Source organism: Typopeltis vanoorti, chromosome 12 (genome assembly GCF_054136105.1).
Source record: "Typopeltis vanoorti isolate ZY-2024b chromosome 12, IOZ_Tvanoo_1.0, whole genome shotgun sequence".
NCBI classification, from domain to species: Eukaryota; Metazoa; Arthropoda; class Arachnida; order Uropygi; family Thelyphonidae; genus Typopeltis; species Typopeltis vanoorti.
In genome coordinates this window covers 37,274,159-37,298,864 of record NC_143560.1, presented here as the reverse complement: position 1 = coordinate 37,298,864, position 24,706 = coordinate 37,274,159, and the positions used below count along the sequence as shown (strand labels likewise).

Here is a 24,706-nt window from a genome sequence, read left to right as displayed (position 1 = left end):
TTTGCAGCCTCTCATGTGGGATTAATATAATTTTTTTTTTAATTTCTGGTTTAAACATACAGGTAACCCTCGTATAATGAGGATGTTAGGTTACATAGAAATGCCGCGTTATATAAATCGCGTTATGTGAGACTCAGATCACAGAGAAAAAGTAGTGTTCCGAAATCTTTTTTTTTTTTAATTATATAAATAATAATGACACATCCAACAAAAATATATTTTTAGTTGATTCAGGTAATTCATATAAGTTTAGAAAACATAAACTATGAAACAAATACATAGTATAAACTTATAAAAATTACAAATTTTACATGAACTTCATTGCACATGATGCATAAATGTTTTAGACAAAATAAAATAAAGTGCATATTTTAATCATCATCACTGCCTTCAAAAATCGTAGATGTTCTTTATTTCAAGTGGCCAGACATGGTCATCTCTTGGACATCTTTGTATAATTCTCATCTCATACTTTGGCTGGTTTAGTTATCAAGAAGTCAGTAATAAGACCTTGCTTACCACTATGTTGCAATTCTTTTATTAAGTAAAATGGAACTAAACAAATAGCCAGTTGTCTCGCGAATTTTCCGGAGTACTCCATTAAGGGATCGTTATCCTTAAAATAACTTCTTAACTTTCTTGCCAAGTCCAACTCTTCTGCTAATTTCTTTAAACTGAATTCTTTAACAGATTCATCACAATCAGAATCTTCGGCAGAACTTTCCCCCACCATTTGGTTCAACCGCATCTATTAATTGTACCAGTTTGTCCTAATTTAAATCTGTTTTCCCATCAATTAATTCACTAATTTCATTTTCAACCATATCACAAAAGCCTTCTCCGCCAAAAATGTGTGCGACTTTTATTATACAACTTAGCTCTTCATCCACTGGAGGTACGAAATATTGTTCCAGAATGACTTCAGGCCATATTTTTTTCCAGCAAGCATTCAATGTAGAGGGTTGTAATTCCGTAATGGGCAGAGAAATAATTTTCACACAATTCAATATTGAAAACTCTTTTCACCTTGAGGCAGCGCCATGTTTAGATTAGATTCCATTTTTCCCAAAATCAATTCGAATGTTCGACAAATATAATGACTTAAATATTGATATTATTTGTTGGTCGAGTGGTTGAATACGTGAAGTAGTATTAAGCAGTCAAAAAAGTCATTTTAATATTCGGATGGCTTCAACTTGTTGGATGACCTGGCGCGTTATCTAAAATTAGTAGAATTTTGAAGTCGATATTCTTTTTCTTTGTGTGACTTTCTACATCAGGTAAAAAATGCACTTGAAAAACCAATTTTCAAACATGCTAGCTGTAACCTGCTAAAGGGTATTTCCCCTAATATAAATTCACTACTTATAACTACATGCGCAATATGGACAGACACAAATTTAACGAAAATAAAATTTGATTTTTAAGTCTCATGGTGAAAAATATACGAAAAGATAAAGGGTTACTACAATTTGTAGACCGTTTTATATCGAAACTGTGTTGTATAAGTACCGCGTTATACGAAGGTTACCTACATGTCTTCTTTAGTTGCCTCAGCATTAAAAAACTTGGACTTCCTCTTTTTTCTCTTCTGCTTTAGATGATTCTTCTCTGAGCAGCTGCCCAGATGAGCTAACAGCTGTTGATTGTTAGCTGACTACTAAGCTGCTAATGCCAGATACTGTATGATTTACTATAATGGCATCTTGTTGTATCATCATTTGTCGATGATTTTCACACTACAAACAAAATGCTCAACAAATACATAAAAACATATCTTCCTAATCTTTACTTACCACCCATAGTAGTGTACAGTAGGTTCTCATCTTTCCATGGAAAGGGATTAATATAATAAAAAAAAAAACACACACTGTATTTTACCTTTGTCATTCAGAGCAGGAAATGCCATTGATTACATTTTTTAAGTAAGTTATCTTATTTAGTAAAAGCTGTTGAATTACCACTTGTAAAGCTTTTTATTATGAGACAGAGATGATAATTGTTAATTGTATTTTGATATGATTTAATTTATTGGAAATTGCTTTGTAAGCTCAGTAACATTTTATATATTTTAAAGTTATTAAAAAGTGTATTTTAAAAAAAGTCAATTTCCTGTTTATAGCATTTATAGGAGTTTCCTCAAAATGTTTTCTGAAATCTCAGAAAAAAAACACAATTACATATATCTATCTATCTATCTATCTATCTATATATATTATAATTTTTTTTTCAGTGAACTTCTTCCCCAACCAAAGATATTTTTAAATTGGTGATAACATTATTACTAAAAAAGAGCTGCAGCAAATCAATTTGGATTGAGCTTAGACTTAATTAATGAGCATTATTATTCCAAGTAAGTCTTTAATCTCCAAAACTAGCCATGAATTAAAAACCTGGTATAAATTACATAAGTTTGTTGAACATTCTTATTAATAATAATCTATTAGCTATTAATAATAGCTAATAGCTTATTAAAAATAGCTATTCATTTCTTGCTAAATTAATGATGAGTAGAGTCATGATCAGGAAGCAAAGAGTTGCTTGGAGATACTGGTATAGTCGAGACTCCAACTTTCAAGATTGTGGAAATTAGCATTACAAATGTGAAAGTAATATTAAAATCTTGGTTTCCATTTTGTACCTGCAGTGTAATGTGGATGGTTTTAAGGTATGAAAACTTGCTAATTATAGATAAGGTTCCTGCAGACCATATGCATTGTGATTGGGCACTGATAATTTCATTTGTTGCCTAATGTATTAGTTGAACAACAATGATTTTAGGTAATTTTTTAAAATTTGCTTAGTATTAGTGAAAAGGCAAGCACTTTGAATAGTACAGGTTGTAATCTTCTTTGTTATTATTATTTTTTTTCCCCAAGATTCTTTAGCTCAAATACTGTTGTATGCTCTCTTTTCTGTTCTTCACAAAGAATCATCCATCTAGTTCAGGGGTCGCCAAAGTCATTTGCCCGTCGACCCCTTCAAGCGTTTCTTGACTTTTTATCGACCCCCTATATTTTACTATTACATAATTATAATAGGACAAGCAAAAAAAGACGTTATGTGAGTTTTTAGATTGTTTATTTTATAGTTACAGTGTTTATTGTATGTATAATATAGTATATATTATTATATTACTATTACTATCACTAGTAATATCACTAGTATTACTACCAGCGCTACTCAACTCTTCAACATAGAGAAGTTTAGTTCATGAATGAATAGTGATTGAATTATGATATGTATGTTGATGAATTTTATAACATTAATGCTCACTTGTATGTCGATGCGCAAAAATGAGACTGGGATCGAATACTTGTAAGTATCAGTAAATAAGAACCACGCACGTGTTGCAATCTCGCTCCCACTGCGCCGGCCGGCAGGAACCACCAACATCCGTTTATTGGTAAATACGTCATTTTGGCCTACTTGATTGGCCTCAGTAACTATTTTCATAACCTTACTCCATCTTACAGGTCCTATTCATGGACCTGTAAGATGGAGGTACTGATTCCACGATTCACTCTTAATTGCGCTGTCATTACCTCCATGTCTTTTGTCATGGAGGTAATCCAAGTTAACCGAATTAAATATTACCCATACAATGATGTCTTATATTTTTCTGTCGATCCCTGAGCCCGAATCGACCCCTAACAATGTCATATCGACCCCTTTGGCGACCACTGATCTAGTTGTTTAATTAGGTATATTCGTTTAATTACTCTGCTTTCCATTCTTTCCACATGTCCTAGCAATATCAATAAGTTTTATTAATAATTTTCTTTATTAATAACATTGGTAATTTATAGTTCTAATATAATTTCATTAGCATTTTATATTAAGGTTATTTAATCTTTTTTTATGTAATTAAACATTAATACTGCACTTCCGTGGAATTCCAGGATGCATTGTGGATGCTTCACGTTAAGCTGTTTCACACGGCACTAATCCACCTTGTAAGTAAATAGGTAAAATTATTCTGTTGATTGATTTTAGGTTCATTGACCAAAATGATACAAAAGTATTGGATCTCAATTACAATTGCTTGAACAAGCTCAGTCAGTATGGACTTAGTTCTTCAGTCTTAGATTCAAATCCCATCTAGCTAGGACACAAATTTTAAAGGACATTTTAACTTAAGGCGAGTTAGCCAGTCTCATATAAAGGTGGTAGCATTTTTCATTCCACAAACATGATGCAACTGCAGAAAAACACATTAACAGACAGTAATACAGGGGCTGCCTTAGTGCCTCATCCGTTACTCCCAAACAAAGTAACTTGGAATTGAGTTTTTTTTTTAAAAAAAAAAAAGCTTGTACCATTAGAAAGGAGGTTATGTCAGGAAATGGAAAGCATGAATGAAAAGCTATTTGCGTGGTTGAACAGTAAGTCTGTTGCATATGTATATTTGGCAAATTTTAGAAAAGTTTAAAAGTGGTGGTTTATGGATGAACATGCTTCACAGAAATATAGCAGGAGTACATTAACTCACTGCTTATAAAACCAGTTTGGGCCTTCGTTTAAAGGGTCTGTTATATATTATTATTTCCAGTTATTTATTTATTTTGGTTTTATATTTAACTTTCTAAAATTTATAGCTTTCCAGAAACATCATTCTTAAATTTCAGCTGGTGGTTGCACAACCACTCTTATTAATGTTATTCTCACCCATGAAAGTTTGGTAACCTATAGCACACTTTAGTAGCTTGGGTGGACTAATGTCATATAATCTCTCAGCTTTGCTGTAGTATTTGTCCTATAGAGATTAAATATAGAATTTTTCAATCCATTTCATAGCTACACACACACATACCCACATCCATGCCACAGCAGGATATTTGAACCCAAAGTTTCTTCATTGACACTATCCACTCGATCATTCAAACTGACAACCAGCTGCTATCCAAAACTACATTTTATACTTAAAGAAATGTCTCTAAGAATAGCAAAAGCTGCTTCTAACTGGCTTGGTTATCTTTTACTATTATCTAAATGCAGCATTTTTTGATATAACTGTATATCACAAAAAATTTCCAGTTCATATATCTGTGCATTGTTTTTGGCAGCAGCAGGTTGCCATCTCGAATGACCAAGTTTTCTTTGATGTCAAGGAAATTAATAAAGATATATCATTTTTATTTTTATAAAGTTTTTTTTATATTCAGCTATGTTTACCTACATTTTCATGTTAACTGCTTTTTTTCTCTGAGCAAGACTGGTATATACCAAAAGTCTTCATTATTAGAAGTTTATTTTCGTACTTTTCATCATCATTGTTGATTTCAAATGATTTATATTGAAATGTTTGTTTGATTAATCTTTGTTTGCTTCAGTTGTTTTTATATTTCTCAGTTTGTTTCATTGTTTCTTCATTTCTTTTATGATAAATAGGGTATATTTTGCTGTTTTTCTGAAATTTCATATCACTATTAATCTTAATCTTTGTTTTCTTATCCAGCTTTTGCTTTCATGAAATACTGTTGGTATAGTTTAGTATGTTGTAAACTTTTAATCTAGTTTGTCTTTGTACTAGGTTATGTTTAAGTATAGAATTTGTTACATCTGTCATTTCTAGGTATTTTATAATTTTCATAGTTTTCCTTTTCATCTTCTTGAAATTATGCATTCAAAATATGTAACAGTAGTAACATGTTCTAAAATTTTATTACTATTTTACTTCTAGTTGGATCTTGACGTTTAAAAGCCATTGCTTTAGTTTTTATGTTAAGATTATCACTCTGAAAATCATTGACTATTTTCTTTAGATGTAGGATAGCTTTCTGTAGTTTTTCTAAATCAGTTATCTTGTCAACTGTGAAAAGTGTTTAAATATACATTAGAGAATAATTCAATGTTTTGATAGTTCTGTTTCACTTCATTCTTATTTTTAATTTTCTAAATTCATACTTTAAATTTGTTTCTTTAAATTTAATTTAATAAACATTTCTGTTTTCAGTTGAAAATTGTTATGTGATATGATTAAAATGTAGGGAAAAAAATTAATCAAAGAAATTGGCAAGCAGCTTTTCTAATCTGGTTGGTTCTTAATATTTGTTTTTCGACTGCCAACTTAAGTCTGGCAGTCAAAGTGGAAGTGGGCACTTGCATCCTCTGTGCTAGACTGCCTGAAGAATGGCTTAAGTTCGATTCTAGTTGCTAACTAGAGGAACTTTTTCTAAGCCTATCTTCAACTGGTTCCCGCGTTAGTCAATTTCTGCCACAGGCAAAGAAGTTTTTCATCCTGTAAACTCAAGAAAATCGACCATAGAACCCACACTATTTCAGATATTGTGTTAGGGATCAAGAGATTGTGACACTTGTTAGTCATTGGCTACCAATGGAAATCGAACCCCCCGCCCCCCCTTAGCCCTTTTGAAGACTAAGGGGGGCGGGGGGTTCAATGGAAATCGAACCCCCCGCCCCCCTTAGTCTTCAAAAGGGCTAAACTAGGCCTCACCTACCCTATAAGGGAATAAAAGGTATTAGCTCTTTTTGCATTCTGCCGGCTTGAGTTAATAAGCAATGTTGAAATAATAATATTGGAAGTAGCAGTATCTACCATGTTTTATAATTTGATTGTGATCAGTCTTGTAATTATGTGTGTAGTAATAATCAATCACATTGTTACAAGTGATCATTGTGAGAGACAATGTTATTGTAAGTTAGATATGATGATAAAACTTTATATATATATATATGATAGTTGCATCTGATAGCTATAGCTGAAGTTTGTTTTATTGAAAACCAATATATGTACAGTAATTTCCTAATTTCCTAATCTTCTTGATGGGGAGAAGGTGGAGAGGATCCAGAGGCGAGTGACCAAGATGATAGCAGGTCTGTGGAATGAACCGTATGAGAACAGGTTGAGGATTTGTGGGTTGCAAAAATTGGTTGATAGGCGGAAGAGGGGAGATATGATTGAGACATTCAAATTACTGAAGGGTTTCTATAAAATTAATTCAGAAGATATTTTTGAGAACAGGGCTGGTTGTGGGAGGACTAGGGGACATCCATGGAAACTGGTTAGTAAAGTGTGGTTAGTAAAGGTGTTAGAGCTGGGTTCTTTACTTTTAGAGTAGTGAATGAGTGGAATGCGCTCCCTGAGTCTGTGACAGTGAATGAGTTTAAGGCGAGGTATGATAGATACTGTATGAATGTCGAATAGTTGTGATGAATATGATTTGGGGCCTCCCTCGATGAGTCTAATGACTCCCTGGAGTTGCCCGTAATAATAGTAATAGTAATTATCTTGATGCGTTGGAAAATCATTTGAGCTGGTTGGTTGATTGGCTTAGAGTAAAGTAAGAGTATTGTTTAAAAAAGTAGCATGCGGTTCTCACAGGAAGCTTAAGTTCCAGTGTAGTTAATGAATTTTCCCATTAACTACACTGTCATATTTTATTCAAAATAATCATTTATTTTGAATAAAATATGACATTTTCAGTTCAGTCATTGTATTTTTATTTTATTTTAAGCATGGAAACAATTGTATAGTGGGTAGCTGTTAGCAGCTGTTTATTAGTGGATGTATGTCTTAATTCTTCTTCTGCCTTAGATCTTACACCTGTTGCAAAGAATGTTTATAGCAAACCATCCCACCATTACTTCCATGGTCTTCTAGTACTTGTTGTTTGGTTTTTCTTTTTGCATTCTGTTAACAAACTTTTGCCATTCCTTTTTATTGTTTGCTGTCCATTCATTTATTGGTTGGCCTCTAATCCCTTTTATTTTCTTAAAGGGGATAATACTAGAGCTCTTTAGCCAAACAAATTTTTTTGATGAACAAGTTGCAGCCAATTGACATCCTTCAAGAGTTCACTAGTGGTTAGCCCAAGTTATCAACAAATCAAAGCCTTTCAGGTAATACAGCATATTATTTTGTTTTTTCCATGATTTCCATAAGAGTTTTCATTTCTGCACTGGTTATTTAACTGTTTGATTTTGACTGTTACAGCTCTTGTTTCAGTTACATAAGTTAAAACTGGTCTTATTATTTCTTTTACGGAGAAGGCAGGTGACTAGCACGGTGCCACAGGACTGCACTCCTACTCTTTCACATGTATGTTAATGATAATGGAAATGATTTGAAGTCACAAGTGATATATAGTCTTAGTTGCAATATTTAGATTTTTTTAAAATTTTCCCATATTATTCTGTTTAAATATCCAGAAATCTGAATGAAGTATTTAAAATTTGAAACTTATTTCTTAGACCTGATTGTTTGCCACTACTCAAAAGCATTGTTTTTTTTTGTTTTTTTTTTCTGTTGATATATCCATATTTCTCTTTTATATATATATATATATAAATATAAATTCAGTCCACCATATGTGGCAAGAGGAATAGAAGAATGGAGGAGTTTGTTTACATTTTGCTTGAACAGCTGAGGGTTATAAACTTTGGAGAAGGCAGAGCTGGAGATGCTGTTTCAAAGGACAGAAGCAGATGGACTGTTAAAGGTTGTTGGTTAGCAGTAGCTCTTGTTTTAATGATTTTGGAGGAGAGTGGAAGAATAATAGTGGCCAATTCAGCAGAGCACTGTCCATAAAAGTATCTGTAGAAGAGGCACAAGACAGAAACTGAACATCTATGACAGAGGGATCATTAATTAGCCAGATTACCCTCTTCTGGATAGAATCAAGCAATCTTAGAGAGGATTTTGTTGCACAACCCTAAATATGGGAGCAATATTCCATGGCTGGGGCAGATTTAGGCTTTGTATAGAATTAGCAGCTGTTTTATGTGAAAAAGTACAATTTTTTGGCTGCTGCAGAAGCTATAGTTGAAATATGGTTGTGTCAGGAAAGATCAGAGGTTCAAGTCAGTCCAAGAAGAGAAATCTGATCATGTTTGAATATCTCAGTATTACTGAAGGTAAGAGGGAGGAATGTGAGCTCTTTCTTGCGAGAGATCAGAACTGAGTTTTGGTGGCATTGAAGTTTATAAGGTTGTCTTTGCCCCACTTGGATATAGTTAGGAGATCTGAGTTCAGGTCCCTGGTTGTGCTAGATCTTGAGGATTCTAATACTTGCATACCAACCGATTTGTCGAATGAAAAGGAGGAGTGGAGTGTACTGTCATCAGCAAAGCTATGGATAGGATTAGAAGTCTGTGAGAACAGGTTGTTTAGATACAAGAGGAAGAGAGCTGGTGAAAGAACAAAATCCTGGGGTACTCCTGCATTGGTGGGGAAATCTGAGGAGAGTATGCCGTCCACCATGACATGAAATTAGCAACCAGTGAGAAAGTTGGCAACCCAATTGCAGAGTGTGGAAGGCAGACTATAGGATGGCAGTTTGATGAGTAGGTCCCTGTTCCTGGTTTGATTCACTTCTGTTTTCACTAAAACTTTTTGTTAAATTGTAATTTTATTCTTCTGTCCTGTAATAGCTCAACCTTAAACTTTTTTTTCCCTTATATCTAATTTATCTGCAGGTTACATTTTTGACCCCCCCCCCTCAAGAATTGCAGTTTTCAAGTTATTGATTTCTTGAAATTATTCGTTCTATATAGACACATTTATTTTGCACTAATTCATTAAATCTGACATATTCCTGGTCTTATTGTGTTCCAATTTATGCATTTAAATCTCCAGCTATAATATAAAGGGATATATATATATATATATAATTATGCAACTTGTTTTATTTTATAATAATGACAGCAAAGTTGGATCAGGTGAATGCCTACATGATGATACTGCTGCAGTTTGCAAAAGCATTTTGCAGGATACAATATAGAACTTTGTTGCATAAGTTGGAGCAGATGGGGATGGATATAAAGTTAGAGATATGGATACAAGGGTGACTAGCACACTGCCACAAGACTGCTGCTATTGTTTCACATTTATGTTAATGATAAAGGAAATGATTTGAAGACAGGTGATTTAGAGATTTAGCAGAATGACAGTAAATAGACAATATGAACAAAAGTTAATGGGTGTCAGTTATGTGGAAAAGTGTAAGCTTATGCACTTTGGGATGAAAAGATTACATGCTATGTATATACTGACAGAAGCTAACTGCATGAAGTTGAAGATTTTGTGGATGACTTCATCCACAAAAGGTTCTGTTGTGCGTTTGGTGGGATATTCATGGAATTATTCATTAGAAACTCGTGGAACAAGGTAAGACTATCACAGCAGCCATCTACTGTGAACAATTAGAGCAACTACATCAAGCATTGTTAATCAAACGTCTTGTGCTTGTCAATCGAAAAGGGGTAATTTTGGAGCAAGATAATGCCAAACCACATTCTGCAGGAATGACTGAAGAAAAAATTAGGCAGTTAGGATGGGAACTTCTACCACATCCTCCATATTAGCCAGATATTGCCCTTAGTGACTATCACTTATTCAAGTCCTTAGAACAGCATAAGAAATAAAACCTTCTGTTCACAAGATGATGTCCAAAGGAGTTTGATATCATTTTTTGCCTCCAAAGAAAAAAACCTTTTTTCCAAAAAGGAATTCTAAACTTAGTAGATCGTTGGAATAAGGTTATAATTAACGATGGCAATTATAGAATTGAATAATGTTAATTTGTTCTTTAATAAAATTTATATTAAAAATGTAGTTCAAAAAATTGATTACTTTCTGGTCCCCCTTATATGTGTCGTGTAAATAGTTAATATGGGCCTTCCATGATCAGTCATTTAGACCCTTGGAGCTGTTCATGTGGTGGTGATAATAAATATCAAAGATCCATGCCGAAACACTTTCAGTGAGTTTGTAGTACTGATCAAGTTGGTTTGTCCAAGGGTTATTGGCTTATATGAAACACTTGGTTACCTGATGATATACAGAGATTGGAATAGACATGGAAGGATATGTGTTATTAGGATAATAGAGGAATCATGCCCAATGCACAAAAGTAAAATAAGGCAATATATAATAACTTTGAACTTTTTTTTAAGGGAAATCCAACAAAAGTTATAAACCTCTAATGAGGCCATGAGGGAACAGTTGATAGCACACAAGGGATTGATTAAAATCTCCATGTACTATCAATCTTAGCTCATCAAATAAAATGGAATTAAATAATATGGAAACCTTCATCGAGAGACCAAATATTGTACTTTCCCGGCTAATTCAAGTTCTTCATTAAGCATGATGATGGTCTCACATCATGCAGTGGCAATGAAATTCATCTATCATCTGAAGATATTTGCAAGCATTCATGTCATAGTGGTATATGAATGTATAACTTCTATTTGTAGAACAGGAACTATCAGGACTGGATGGTTATAGAAGGTTGTTTTAGGCATGGCAATGTAAAGGATGACTCAGAAGTTTAGACAGATTAGTTGAGGATGTAACAGAAGATGGAATTTAAGTAGTTCTACTGTAGGAATGTGTATTAAAACGAGCAGGTAGCATATTGAGGGGAAGAAAGTGGAATTTCTTGATTATTCAGAATAATCACTTTAGACTTGTGAGGAAGCAGCAGGCAGTTTTAAACTTCTGAATCTGTTGATAGTACTACTACTTTATTCACAATTTATTCTCTGAACTTGTCTGCTGTGAAGAGTAATCATGAGATGCTGACTCGGGAGGTGGCCAAGCAGAAGAAAGTTTCATTCAGAAATGGAAGTATAAGGTGGATATTTACAAGTTTAGAACAGTCCAGTACGTGGATCAAGGCCATGAGGGAACAGTTGATAGCACACAAGGGATTGATTAAAATCTCCATGTACTATCAATCTTAGCTTATCAAAATCTGAAATGAGAAATAAATAAGGCAGGAGTTCATCATGTTGGAGGCTTAATGGAATATATACAGCACTTGGAAAGGATTAAAACTGATTTTAATACTTCCAATTTTTCGCCTCAGTCACTGAGACATCTTCAGGGAATATATATCACACACACATGGGTGACTCTAAATTCCTATCTAGGAGGTGCGTCCTTTATGGGCGATTGTAGGTGGCCTAGAATGTAAGGTGGGATCTCTGATAATTAATGTTTCCCAAATTTTTGGAAGTTTAATGCAACCATATTTATTTAGATTCAGTTAATTTCTGAAATCAACCGAATCACTCTCTGTTCAGAAGCAAAAAAAGTTTTGGAAGATTTTAAGTGTACTACCTTAAACATGTGAACAGTATTTTAAGGAGTTGATCAACCTTATGTCAATAAGGATGATTAGTAGCTGGATGGGTGAACAATAGCATCTTGAGTGAAAAACAATGCCTAGCTTTTAGAGGCTGGGGATACTGTTGTGATATGTTTTATGTCAGGAGAGGCTGATAAATGTCAGTCAGTGGGGGGGGGGGGGCTGATTCTGTCTGGCGATTGTGTTTTAATTAAGGTAAGGGTAGGTGAGCTAAGATCCCTTTTAAAACAAAAAAGGCATGATTGCACTTAGGTAGTATTCAAGGTGACTAGGTTATATCTGCCCACTGAAGAATGGCATGGAGATCCATATTTAAGGCATTAGTTGCAGATGATTTGAAGCTTGGGATGCTGAACACTGCATGGTTGTTGAATGAGTAAGATGAAACTTTTCAGAAAACCTGTGGATAGGATTAGTGGCAACTGAGAGTAGGTCATTTATGTACAGCAGAAAGTGGTGGAGAAGCTTGATGAAAGGGAGAGCTACACATGCAGTGGCAGGAGAGAGCTTATTACTCATTTACAGAGTGTAACAGATAGACAAAAGGTTAGCAAGCTAATCAGCAAGCCTCAATACTAAACAGTGGTCAAATGTAAATCGTGACAGTATGTTTCTCCAAACCTTTACATGGCATGAGTACAATGATAGCTGATGTGTAGACAAAAAGGTAGCTATGGATCTATTGTGGCAGAATCTATACTGGTAGTCACTGATTAACTGCTATACCTCTAGGTGGTAATGAAGGTGAAGTTAACTGTTGATAACTCTTTCCATTATTCTGGAGAAGAATGAGGTGATGGTAATCAATTAGTGGCTGGATGGCAGCTACTGACTGATCGCCATCAACTGATTCATGGCTGAAGGTGAGGATTGCACATTAGGTCAGAAGGCCCAATCAGTTCTCCGTATTCCTGAAAGGTAATGGGGAGGCCTCCCGGTTATTTGTCTTTGACTCTTAAGCGATCCTGTTTCTTATAAGTTCACAAAAACCTCATATAGTCATGTTTATTACAGTACTCTATAAAGAAATTTTGTTATAATTTCTACCTTGTATTATTTCACTATAAACAAAGTGCAATATATATACATTCAAAAATATAATAAAACAGACCTAAAAGTTTTAGCCTTTAGTCATACTAATCGCTAACATATAATTATGGTTCATATAATGGTTTCTGATTTATAACATGATCATTGGAATGGAACCCTAGCACAAGTTGAGGGCTGACTGCATCATATCTTGCATAAAATAGTTTGGTTTCTTTGCTCAGTGAAGTGTGTATTAATGGATACTGGAATTTCAATTTTTATGATTATATCATCCTACATCATCGACAAAAATGGTAAAGAAAGCAAAACAGTCTTTACAGTCAGTTTCCCACACCTTAACTCCAGCAGTTCAGAGTATCACTCCATATTATTATGAATTCCTATGACTACATATATATATATATATATATTTTTTTTTTTTTTTTTTTTAATTATATTTTTTTTAATTTAATTAAATGTTTTGAGAAGACGGAGAGGAGATTGGGATTTTTTGGAGAGATAATCTTTGGAGAGAAAAATCTGTATCTGTACATAAAATAAAGATCAATTAATTGAACTTGCAGTGCAGAATTTAAATTTAGGGGTTAGGACTTCCATACTTACCTCTCCTACAGTCATTGAAAATACAGTAAAACATAACACACACACACACACACACACACACACACACACCATAGTCATTGTTACTTTTGTAAAATAATCATAGGCTTTTTTTTATCTTAATTACCAAAGAAAATTCTAAACTCTTTAATATAACAATGCATAAATCCCGTATCACATGGTCACTGGCATATCAACATGTTTGGAAATGCAGATTTTGTATAACACTGCACTTTCCTATTTCAACCTTTTTTGTACAGCTGATTTAAAAGAGAGAGAGGGAGGGCAAAGGTTTATTGAATGTTTTCTTTGAAATAAACTGTGAAAACTAAGAGAAGTTCTTTATAGAGATAAAAGAAAAAAATTTTTTGAAAATTCTCAGAATAAGTTTCCCTTATGAATTATTTTGAAATAGGTTGTTAAGATGTTATACAGAACTACAATAGAACTTTCACTTTTGTTTTGCTGTACAATATGGTGTTTTTTTAAAGGGAGGGAGGGAGAATTTGTGTGAGTACACTGTTTTAATGGTCCATGTCTCATTAATGTAGGTTGAAATGCATTCACAACATGGGTAACAATTTAAGTATACAATCTGAAACTAAGATTTTTTTTTCCCCTTTATAATTGCTTTAGTTTGTCTGGTGACCTGCAGATGTGTTATTCATCTTATTTGTTAAATAAACTTTCTTGTAGTTTGAGGATGAGAATATTCACTTTGTTAAAAAGGTGAAAAGAATTATAAGCAATGATTCTAATGTTGATGATTCTTTTCAAAAAAAAATATTAAATAAGCTACGTGATACACCACACCTAGTGAGCTATGAAGTAGTTTATTACCACATTCTTCTTGAATGTAGTCCAATTATTTATTTAATTATATTAGATGAAACATTTACGTAATATCAGTAGGTCTTCAAATTTCTTTACAATGCTGAATCATTCAAGGAAGTGTATACTTTGAAAATCAAATGTTTTTATATTAATCCAACACATAAGGGGCATTAGGCCTGCATCAAATAAATGCCATGTGTGGGCCAGGGCCAGGAAGCAGAGTATATTCTTAAACACCTGGAGACCGTAGTCCTTTGGAAATGCTTCATGGGGGAGACTGTTCAACAGAACTAAGGTGGATGGAATGAAAGTTGATTGGGAGTAGCAGGTGAATATGCAAAAGGGATATTGAGTAGCTGTTGCCTGAGTTCCTGTAGATCTGGGAGAGGTGTAACAGATAGTAGTTCTGCTGAACATTAGCCATGGAAATATCCGTAGAAGAGACATGATGCAGAAACTGATCTTCTATGAGAAAGTGGTGTTCTGCTGAACATTGGCCATGGAAATTATCTGTAGAAGAGACATGATGCAGAAACTGATCTTCTATGAGAAAGTGGCTAAAGAGGATCTGTAAGAGATGTTATTAATCAACCACACTGCCCTTTTCTGAAAAATTGAAACTTTCAGGCAAAATGATACAACAGTCCTAAATTTCATTGCAACTTTTTTTTTTTTTACGTTAACACCCTTGCAAGAAAAAAATTCCACTGATTTGCACTGGACTAGATGCCTTTTTGAAGGTTCTAGGAACTTCGACTAACATACTGACAGAATTATAAAAAATGTAAGTCATAACTTTTCATTTTAATTTTTATACCTGATCAGTTTTCTGGGATTAATACCACTGCATATTGCAGAGTTTGCTTTTGTTGAGTATGTTTTGCAGCAAATTATTCAAACGAAAGCTCCATTTCTCTGAAAATGTTCTCTCAACTTTCCTCAGCATTAAATAAATAGTTCTACTCTTTCTTGCACATTTTTATAATATAATCTCTTACATTTCATTAGCTCCTTAATAAGTCTCAAAGAAATAGTTATATTTGCTCTTTGGTCGAAAAGACCTAGATTTGAATTATGTCTAGGACACAAAGAATCTTTATTAATGCTTTTCAGCTGAAAGTGAGTTGGGTGGTCTGATGTGGAAATGGTATGAATTTTGTTTCCTGGAAACTGGTTTTTCCTCCTGCAAAACAGACTAACTGGCCAGAGAACACACACAATCAACAGAAATAGTAGACTATTAGATACGATTAACTGCCTTACCATAGCATTAATTAAAGTTTTATGAAGCCAAGTTACTTGGCTGTGACAGACAATCCAGTCTAACAAAAAAGATGGTAGAATCATGGTTCAAGAAAGACTTGATATTGATTCATGTGTTGTCTCCTGATCACAGTAATATTATATCAGAAACCATTTCTTTGTCATCAAAAAAAGTTCCACCAAAGGATCATGACCAAATGCTGCTTGTTATAAGCTTGTCATTCTAATTAATCATTCTTTATTCATTTCATTTTTTTAAATAAAATTAATCATTTTTTTTTAGCATCACTGCTTATTTGAAAGAATGACTGAGCTTTCTTCTACAACAGTAAAGTGCGACTTCCACTTGACTTCACGTGATTTCTCCTGTGCACATGAGAAGTCACTTGAAAATTACACAAATTTTGCATTTCATCATCAATTTCTTGATATGTACCATCAAAGAGTGTTCAGGCTACTATGACAGCACCACATGAATAAGTTTACATTATTAACAATCTCCTATCAACAATTTGATAGTCTATTACTTGTCAGCTCTCCAATATTGTCATATCTAACATTTCGTTCTTCTGAGGCACTTCTGAATGAATCAATCCACCTAGACCTTAGTCTTCCTATGGGTCATCAAACCTGTTTTGCTAACCTTTTTTCTCCCATTCTCTTTAAGTGACCATTATCACCTTAGATTAGACCTGCTCACATATCCTTGAGTGCAAATAATGTCAAGTTCCTTCCTAATGTCTTCATCTTTAATATGATTCTGCCATTGATGTTATCTGTTCACTCCCTAATCTTTCTGAGAACTACCTGTGGTTTCTAATCTTTGATCATGGGCTTTATTTCTAACTCAATTGTTCAGATCCATAACTTGAAATCGATTTGAACACTGCCTTGTATACTGATAGTTTAGTGTTTTGTCTAATTTCTGTCTTTTTCTATAAAAAATCTCTGTTCAGTTGGCTCCCCATCATACCAGCCTTGCTTATTCTGTTGTCTATTTCCATATTTGCCATCCTCACTAAAACTGTATGTAAATAGCTGAAATATTTTACTTGTTCTATAGGCTCCATTCAGAATGCAGCTGAAGTTTTCTACATTCCTGCCTATTTTCATATTTTGATCTTTTTATTGCTGATTTTCATGTCAAATTTGTTACAGTTGTTATTCAGTATAGTTAGAGAACCTGTAGACTTGCACTGGATGCGTTTAGTAGAACAATATCATCTGCATAAAGCAAAGAGCACTACAAACTTATCAAACCAGATCTACAAACTTAATACAGATCCTTGTCATATTCCGACAATTACTCAGCTTTTTTTTTTTTTTTTTTTTTTTTTGTTAAAGTGAAAATCTGATCTTGACAATCTCTATTTATTTGGCTTGAACCCATCCTGTTTTCCAAATTTCTCTTCCACAATTTTTCTGTACCTGTGGTGGGATTTGAATTAGCTATATCCTTTTGGTTGGAAAGTTGACATGATATCCACGTGGCCACTAGGCCAGGTAATTAATATATCAGAATGATTATTTTGTTGTGAATTAAAGATACTCATTTAGAAATTAATTGAATTTCTAAAATCAAAGTGAAATTTTCCACATTCAAAAGTTTTGCATTACCAGCCTTGATTAGGAGAGCTTTTATTTCATGCCATTCTTTGGATACCTAGCATGTATTTTATGTCAGTGATGATATATACAGGAAGTTATATTTCATTTTGTGGGGACTGGTGTGATTTTGCTTTCTGGATTGGTGTTGGTGATTTGGAGAATTGAAATCCGGTATCTGGGTCAGATGATATGAAAAAAAAAATATCCCACATTTCCTTGGAGAGGTTAATATTGACATGTATGGCTACATTGACTACAAATTTAAAACAGTGGTTGGTATATTTCTCTTTTAAACAAATAACCATATAAATTTTGTATTTTTTAAAATTGCCTTAGAATTAAATTGATCTTAACGTAACTACTGTTACAGTGCACAGTCCATAATTAAAGAGTAGGCAAGGCTACAAATACAGTAGAACTCGGTGAATTCGTTACAGCGAATTCACGTTTATAACAAATAATTTTGAAGGTATATTTGAATTGCATTAGATTTAATGCATGTATTTCATGTTTATTACGAATTCATTTCATGGGAATAACGAATGAATAATACATGTTAGTTGTTCCTTTACTGACATTTCGTACGTACGCATTTCTGGTTGTGGAAAAATGTCGGGAGTCAAACCGAAAATTTTATCGGTTTCCGAAAAAGTAGAAATTATACGGGAGGCGGAAAGTGGCCAATCAAATCTGACAGTAGCAAAGAAGTATGGTTTGTCCCCATCTACAATATCAACAGTTTGGAAGAATCGCGAGTTGACTCTGAAAGCTTTTGAAAACAATTTATCGAAGTGTAAAAAAATTAAAAAGTGACATTGACGAGGCACTTCTTTCGTGGTTTAAAGTGCAAAGAACCGCTGGCTTACCTATTAGCGGACCAATTTTGAAAGTTCAAGCCGAAAAATTTGCTGTTCAACTTGGTTATGGTGATTTTAAATGCAACAATGGGTGGATTGATCACTTTAAGAGCCGAAACGGTGTTGTCTTCGTAAAAGTAAGTGGTGAGGCGTTGTCCATTGACAAAAACGTTGTTTCTGACTGGATCAAGAATGTATGGCCGGACATCAAATGAAGGTATGGATACAACAACATTTATAATGCAGACAAAGCAGGGGTTTTTTATAATTTAACGCCCGATAAAACTTTTCAATTTAAAAACGAAAAGTGCATTGGGGGAAAAATTATCAAAAATAGACTCACGGTTTTAGTTTGTGCGAACATGATCGGTAGCGATAAAAGAAAGCTTCTTGTAATTGGAAAATCAGCAAAGCCTAGATGCTTTAAAAACATAAAGAAACTTCCCGTTGATTATACAGCGAATAAGAAGGCCTGGATGACATCTTCAATTTTTGAAAATGAAATTCGCAAGTGGGATAAAAATCTTCACAGTGAAAACCAGAAAATTTTGTTATTGATAGACATCTGTCCTGCCCATCCTGTAGTGGCTAATTTAACAAACATAAAACTTGTTTTTTTGCCACTGAATGTGACATCTGTCTTGCAACCACTTGATCAAGGCATAATTAGATGTTTTAAATCCCATTTTCGTCATCTGTTAGTCTTGGAACTGATAGAACGCAGAGAAAAATCTGCGGAAAATGCTTATGCTTACGACTTGAAGATCAGTGTACTTCACGCAATATGTTTAATGAGTGATGCTTGGAATTTGGTGTCATCGTCTACGATACAAAACTGTTTTAAGAAAGCCGGTCTTGCGGAATACGAGTGCGAATCTGAAGAAGATGAAGAGTGGTTAAAAGCGCGTTATCAGCGTGGTTAAAAGCGCGAAACTTGAACAGTTTTGAAACGTGCGCAGAGATTGATAATTTTATAGACATTGATAATGGCGTCGCAACTTTGGGTATTCCGACAGACGCTGACATCTTAAAACAAATCTCTCATACACCAGAAGAAGATAATAGTAGTAGTGACTCCAAGGAAGAAAATAGCAATGATGAGAAAATCGTTACCTGGTGTGAAGCAGAAAGTGCTTTACATATTTTAACAAGATTTATGGAATCGCGATCTGTAAGTTCATACGACACATTCAAGCATCTTAGTGGTATAAGGAATAATTTCAAACTTATGAAATATGCGTCTTGTGCAAAGCAAAGCATGCTTGATTTTTTATGTAAAAATGTGAAGTTTTAAAAATAAATTTTTGTTCTTTATATGTATGTATGTATGTATGCACATATGTATTTATGTTACCCAATATACCTATGCTGAGAAAAATCTGAAAATATTTTTAATTCACTCAAATTATGACCTTCTTGGATATAACGAATAACGGTTATTACGAACACATATGCGGTCCTGTGGAATTCGTTATAACCGAGTTCTACTGTATACAGTTTCACTAGTAGTTGGCCGTTACAGTTTGAACAGACTCTCTGATGTTTAATCAGGCATTTAATGTATACTTATTTGAAATCTGGAAAATCAGACTAATAACTGGTCAATTATTTCTTCTACTACTCTAATTACACCATTTAAATCATATTAAATATCAAGCTTTGCTAAAAAAAAAAAAAAAAAAAATCTTGGTGATAAACACTGATAACCAATTTTAATACTGAATAACTATCTTATATTCAGGAGCAGCACAACAATTTATATGTTGATGAGACACAATTTGACAATTCATTTCCCTCAGTACCCCCTCCTATTTGAATAATAAAAATTTTACCATTGTATATATATATATGCATGATTTCTTTGAAAGCATTCTTCCTGTAAATATAAATACAGGATGACTACATAGTAAAATAGACATCTTATTGATTTTTTAATGCAAGTTCACAAATAATATGAAATGACAACCAAAAACATTTGATGGCTATGGAAAGTTGTTCATGGCTGTGCGTGCTTCTTCTTTTATATAATTATACTTACACGTGCCATTCATTTTCTAAGATTGAGCTATATGTTTGAAATAAAAATTGCATTGACTTCATTGTAGAGGAATGGCCTTCCATCCCTTCCTCCAGTGCACTGGCCAAGATGAATTATAATAAACTTCAAGAGAATTGAAATACAGGTGATCAGTGATGTTCTGTTCTTCAGAAGAGTTATCATTTTGATACCATTTGGAGTTTCCTAGAAACATTTTGATTGTTAACTTCTGTTTTTATTTCTGAAATGTGTGATTTTTGGAGATGGAGAAAATAACCCCTTAGTTTCAGTTATTACATAAATTATAAAGAATGGTAACATTTTGAAATATGAAATTCAGGCTGCAAGAAATAATTTTCTTCTTTAAGTAACCTTGGCAATTTAATTCTGATTCAAATGAATTTTAAATGATTTTTACTTTTTAGAAACAACTAAAATTTTGCTTGCATTTAATACTTCCAGGAGACCTCTCCCAAATGCTTGCTGTCAGAAATCAGATGTGGAAAAGAGAACTAATAGAATCGCATATTCCTCATTCTAGAATAACATGGTCTTATAATATATATATGTATATATATATATATAAATACCAATAATTATTTTCTTCAGTATAGTTTTTGTTTAGTACTTTGACAAAATTTTTATATGCCTAATTTGGCTTATAAGAGGGTATTTTTGAATACTCATACATAACGTTCACACAGAATTTGTCACGTGTCGAATTTCAGGAACCATTTCTCTTTGTAGGTTTCTTGACTCTTCTGTGAACATACTAGATTACATAGTAATATATTGGTTATTTCTCCATTGCAAGGTAAAATGAGAGACATCATGAACTGTGAAATATGCTATCATATTGAGATGTGGTAGTACTTCATACATTGAAAGAAAAAGTTCCTTAAAAGTTTTTATGTACAGCCTTTATAGAATATTTATCAAAGAATTTAAAATGAAAAAAATTATATTGAAATTACATTTCCAAAATTCACAAGAGATTAAATCATCATTTTGGATGCATTATATACCTTATTTGTAAGCTGTTTTTTTTTTTTTTTAAGAATATTTCATATAAATGTTCTTGGAGAAACACGTCTAATTATCAACAAGGAATAAGTTGTTAAAACTGATTTTAATTTATACAGTAGATCACTGAAGAATAATCAGACTTGCTCTATTGATATGAAGTAGTTGTGGACTGTGACTATAATGAAATTGATTTTCTAACATATTTATACCTTATACCCACCTGCTGAAGTACAGGTTTTTGAATTTCATTATTCTCCTGGCATTTAAATTCCAGGAAAAACATTTGAAACATATTATATTAGATTTCTTCTGTTAAGTGCAAAATTAAAAAAATATAAAACAAAAATAAACTCACTGGACAAAAATATAGTCCAAATTTATTATACATAGGCCTTTATTCCTAATGTATAGTAATACCTGAAAAATGATACTTCTGTTTTGTAATAAGAGGAGATGTAGATATTTTACTGAAACCAAAATGAGTAAGTACTCTTGAAATTTTTTTTGCAGTTTTACACTGAAAGCTGATACATGGCAGGACAAACTGAATTTGTTTGTTTATTTTTTATTTTTATGTTGTGTACAGAGTAAATCATTGTGCAATTAGTCATGAATTCTGAATGCAGTGCATTAATATTCATGACTCAAAAGGCAATAAGTATTGACTATACCAGCAGAAACTTCTTTGGCGCTTCCAATCCTTTATGATGTGTTCTGTAGACTGTCTCACTCAAAATATGCATCTTCAACTGTCTGTTGGGGTCAGCTGATAGAATGTTTTATGCACTCAGAAACTCACTGTATACTGTTGCGTTTGCATTGATGTTGTCTCCTGACAATATTATTGTCAGGAGACAACTGCTGATAGTATTGCCAGCAGACAACACCAATGCAGATGTAACAGCAATATTGTTCCCTGACATTTCCATTAATGTAATTCAGAGACCTCTGTTAGCAGAACTGTGATATTTCAAAGTATGGAAATGTCTGGTGAAAGGATGCCATTTGCACAACATGTGCCTTTTTTTATTGAAAATAAAAGAGACATTGCTTTTTCAGCATGCCTTCATAATTAGCACAAACTGGAGCAAAATCGGTTTTATCACTTAGGAATCACATGATCAGGAGACTTATATTATATGGTAGTATTTTGGTAATTTGGTTAGCATGGATGAGTAACCTTTCTTGCACAAAATAGAATAATAAGAGTTGAAAAAAAACTTGATTAGATGTACTATTTATTTATATTAATTTTTACACTCAGTATTTTATAGCATGATGAAAATATGCAGAAAAATTATAAATCTCTTGAATCTGAAAGTACATCTGTTTCTGGGCTTTAGCATATTTTTTTCTTTGAGGCTCATAAAAATGATAGTATTTTTCAAGAATACATTCTGCATAGTTTTTAATACATCTTTTTTTGTTGTTTTTGTTGAGAACTGGCTATCTTTTCAAAATAAAGTTACTTAAACTCAGTTGTAGATGTTGAAAGTTTTCCTTTTTTTTTTAAACTATTTTAGCTCTAAATATTGACTACTATAATCATAACTCTATGAAATTATTCATCTTCCTTTTTCATACTGTAATCTTTTAGGTTTGTGCCACTGCAATTTTTGATAGTCAGTATCAGCAGTTGAATTTCATATTAAGTTTTCTGCTAAATCTTTTTAAATCAGTTCAAGTTTATCTTAATGTTTTTCAAGTTTGAAAATATTATCTACCCTTGCATCAAGTCAGCTGGTAGAATATCATACTCTAGTATTCTAATTTTTTGATATTTCTATTCTGCCATGTATGGAATCAATTTTCATGTACATGACATATTTTATTTTCCTAACTTTTGCTTGGTTATCTTAAAATAACAAAAAAAAAAAAAAAAAATTGTACTTAAAACAAAAATTTGTTGCAGTTTTTGCCTACTGCAAGTGTCTGAAAACAAGGACACTTCTGTTACAGGTGGTAGTTTTACACATTTCTAATTCATTAGTTTCAATTTCACAGCTTCTCCTCCTACCATTGATTTCAGGCCATTTGAAACAGTGTCCCTTATTTGGAGTGGCAACTTTGTAGACTGAGATTTTATGCATAATTTGTGACCGTAATACACAGGTAAGATATCTAAAGAAGGAATCTTTAAGACACTTCATAAACAAATGTAGCACTCATAAATTTTACATAATTTTAACATTTTTCTTTATCTTTGGCATCTAGCATTTGCTTTGTCTTTCCTTACTTGATGAATTTGTATTCTTCTAGAACACCTATTTTTGTTCTATACAAATTGATCTTTCATTAAAAAAAATCGTTCAATATACTTTTCAATAAATGAGCATGAAGGAAATATTTGTACATTTTCTTGGTTACATTTCTCTTGAAATCATTTTTAGATAAACTTTGAATGAGGTACTGTCCTTGTTGACTGATGAAAGTAGCTGTTGATTTGTCTGGGAAATCTCTCAGTGTGTTTTTGTATTCTCCAATAATTCTGATGGAATGTGTTTTACATTTCTTCCTTTTTTTCTTTTTTTTTTTGGCATCACTGCAATGACCTGAATCTACTGTTTTTGAAAGAGATGTCTATTAGCATCTTTAAAAAAAGTAGTCATGCCTTGATTGATCAACTCTTGTTCTTGGTCTTTTTCAACTTACACTTGAGCTGCTTTACATGGTGAAGCATTGCTGACAGGCAAATTTTTGATCTATATTCTTATTGTTGTTTTGTCTGGGAAATCTGTCTGTGTTTTTGTATTCTCCAATAATTTTGATAGGATGTGTTCTGCATTTCTTCCTTTTTTGGCATCACTGTACTGGTATGCTTGAGAATTCATTTTGAGAGTTCACCTGGTTTTGGTACTTTCACCATTTTCCAATATATTGGCTTCATATATAAGGCCTTGTATATTTTTTCTGAACTTGACTTCTTTTCATTCCAGTTAATATTCTTTCTTTTGACAAAAGAAATACTTTTTCCATTTCATCAAGCTACATCTTGTTGTGAGGCTAATGAGAAACACCTGTTAATTTGCTTTACATGTTTTACTAATCTTTTCCTTTCTTTTTCTTAAATAACCATCTGAACAAAATTGGCTCACATTGTTCAGCTCTTTTTCTCAAGTAATCTGTGTGTGTGTGCACAATCTCATCAGTTGTAGACTTGATCGACTTGATTTAGATTTATTGAAATGAAAAACCAGATTTAATGCATTCATGTTTACAATTTGCCCATACCTAGCAAATTATGAAACTTTTTAAAATTTGAATCATATGTTCGAAATTGGACACTGTCATTGCAACATACCATCTGAACGTAT

General features: G+C 33.0%; 1 protein-coding gene across 5 annotated transcripts in view; it reads left to right on the top strand.

Annotated features, from left to right (window-relative positions):
- LOC150100704 (uncharacterized) overlaps positions 1-24,706 on the top strand; it is a 136,630-nt gene that overhangs the window by 40,211 nt on the left and 71,713 nt on the right. For 3 of the 5 annotated variants that reach the window (XM_090402032.1, XM_090402036.1, XM_090402035.1), the window contains exon 2: positions 2,234-2,353. The gene's annotated coding sequence lies outside the window, so the exon portion shown is untranslated. Of the gene's footprint in view, positions 1-2,233; positions 2,354-20,828; positions 20,935-24,706 lie in introns of those variants that run through there. The other 2 variants (XM_090402034.1, XM_090402033.1) reach the window with 2 other exon arrangements.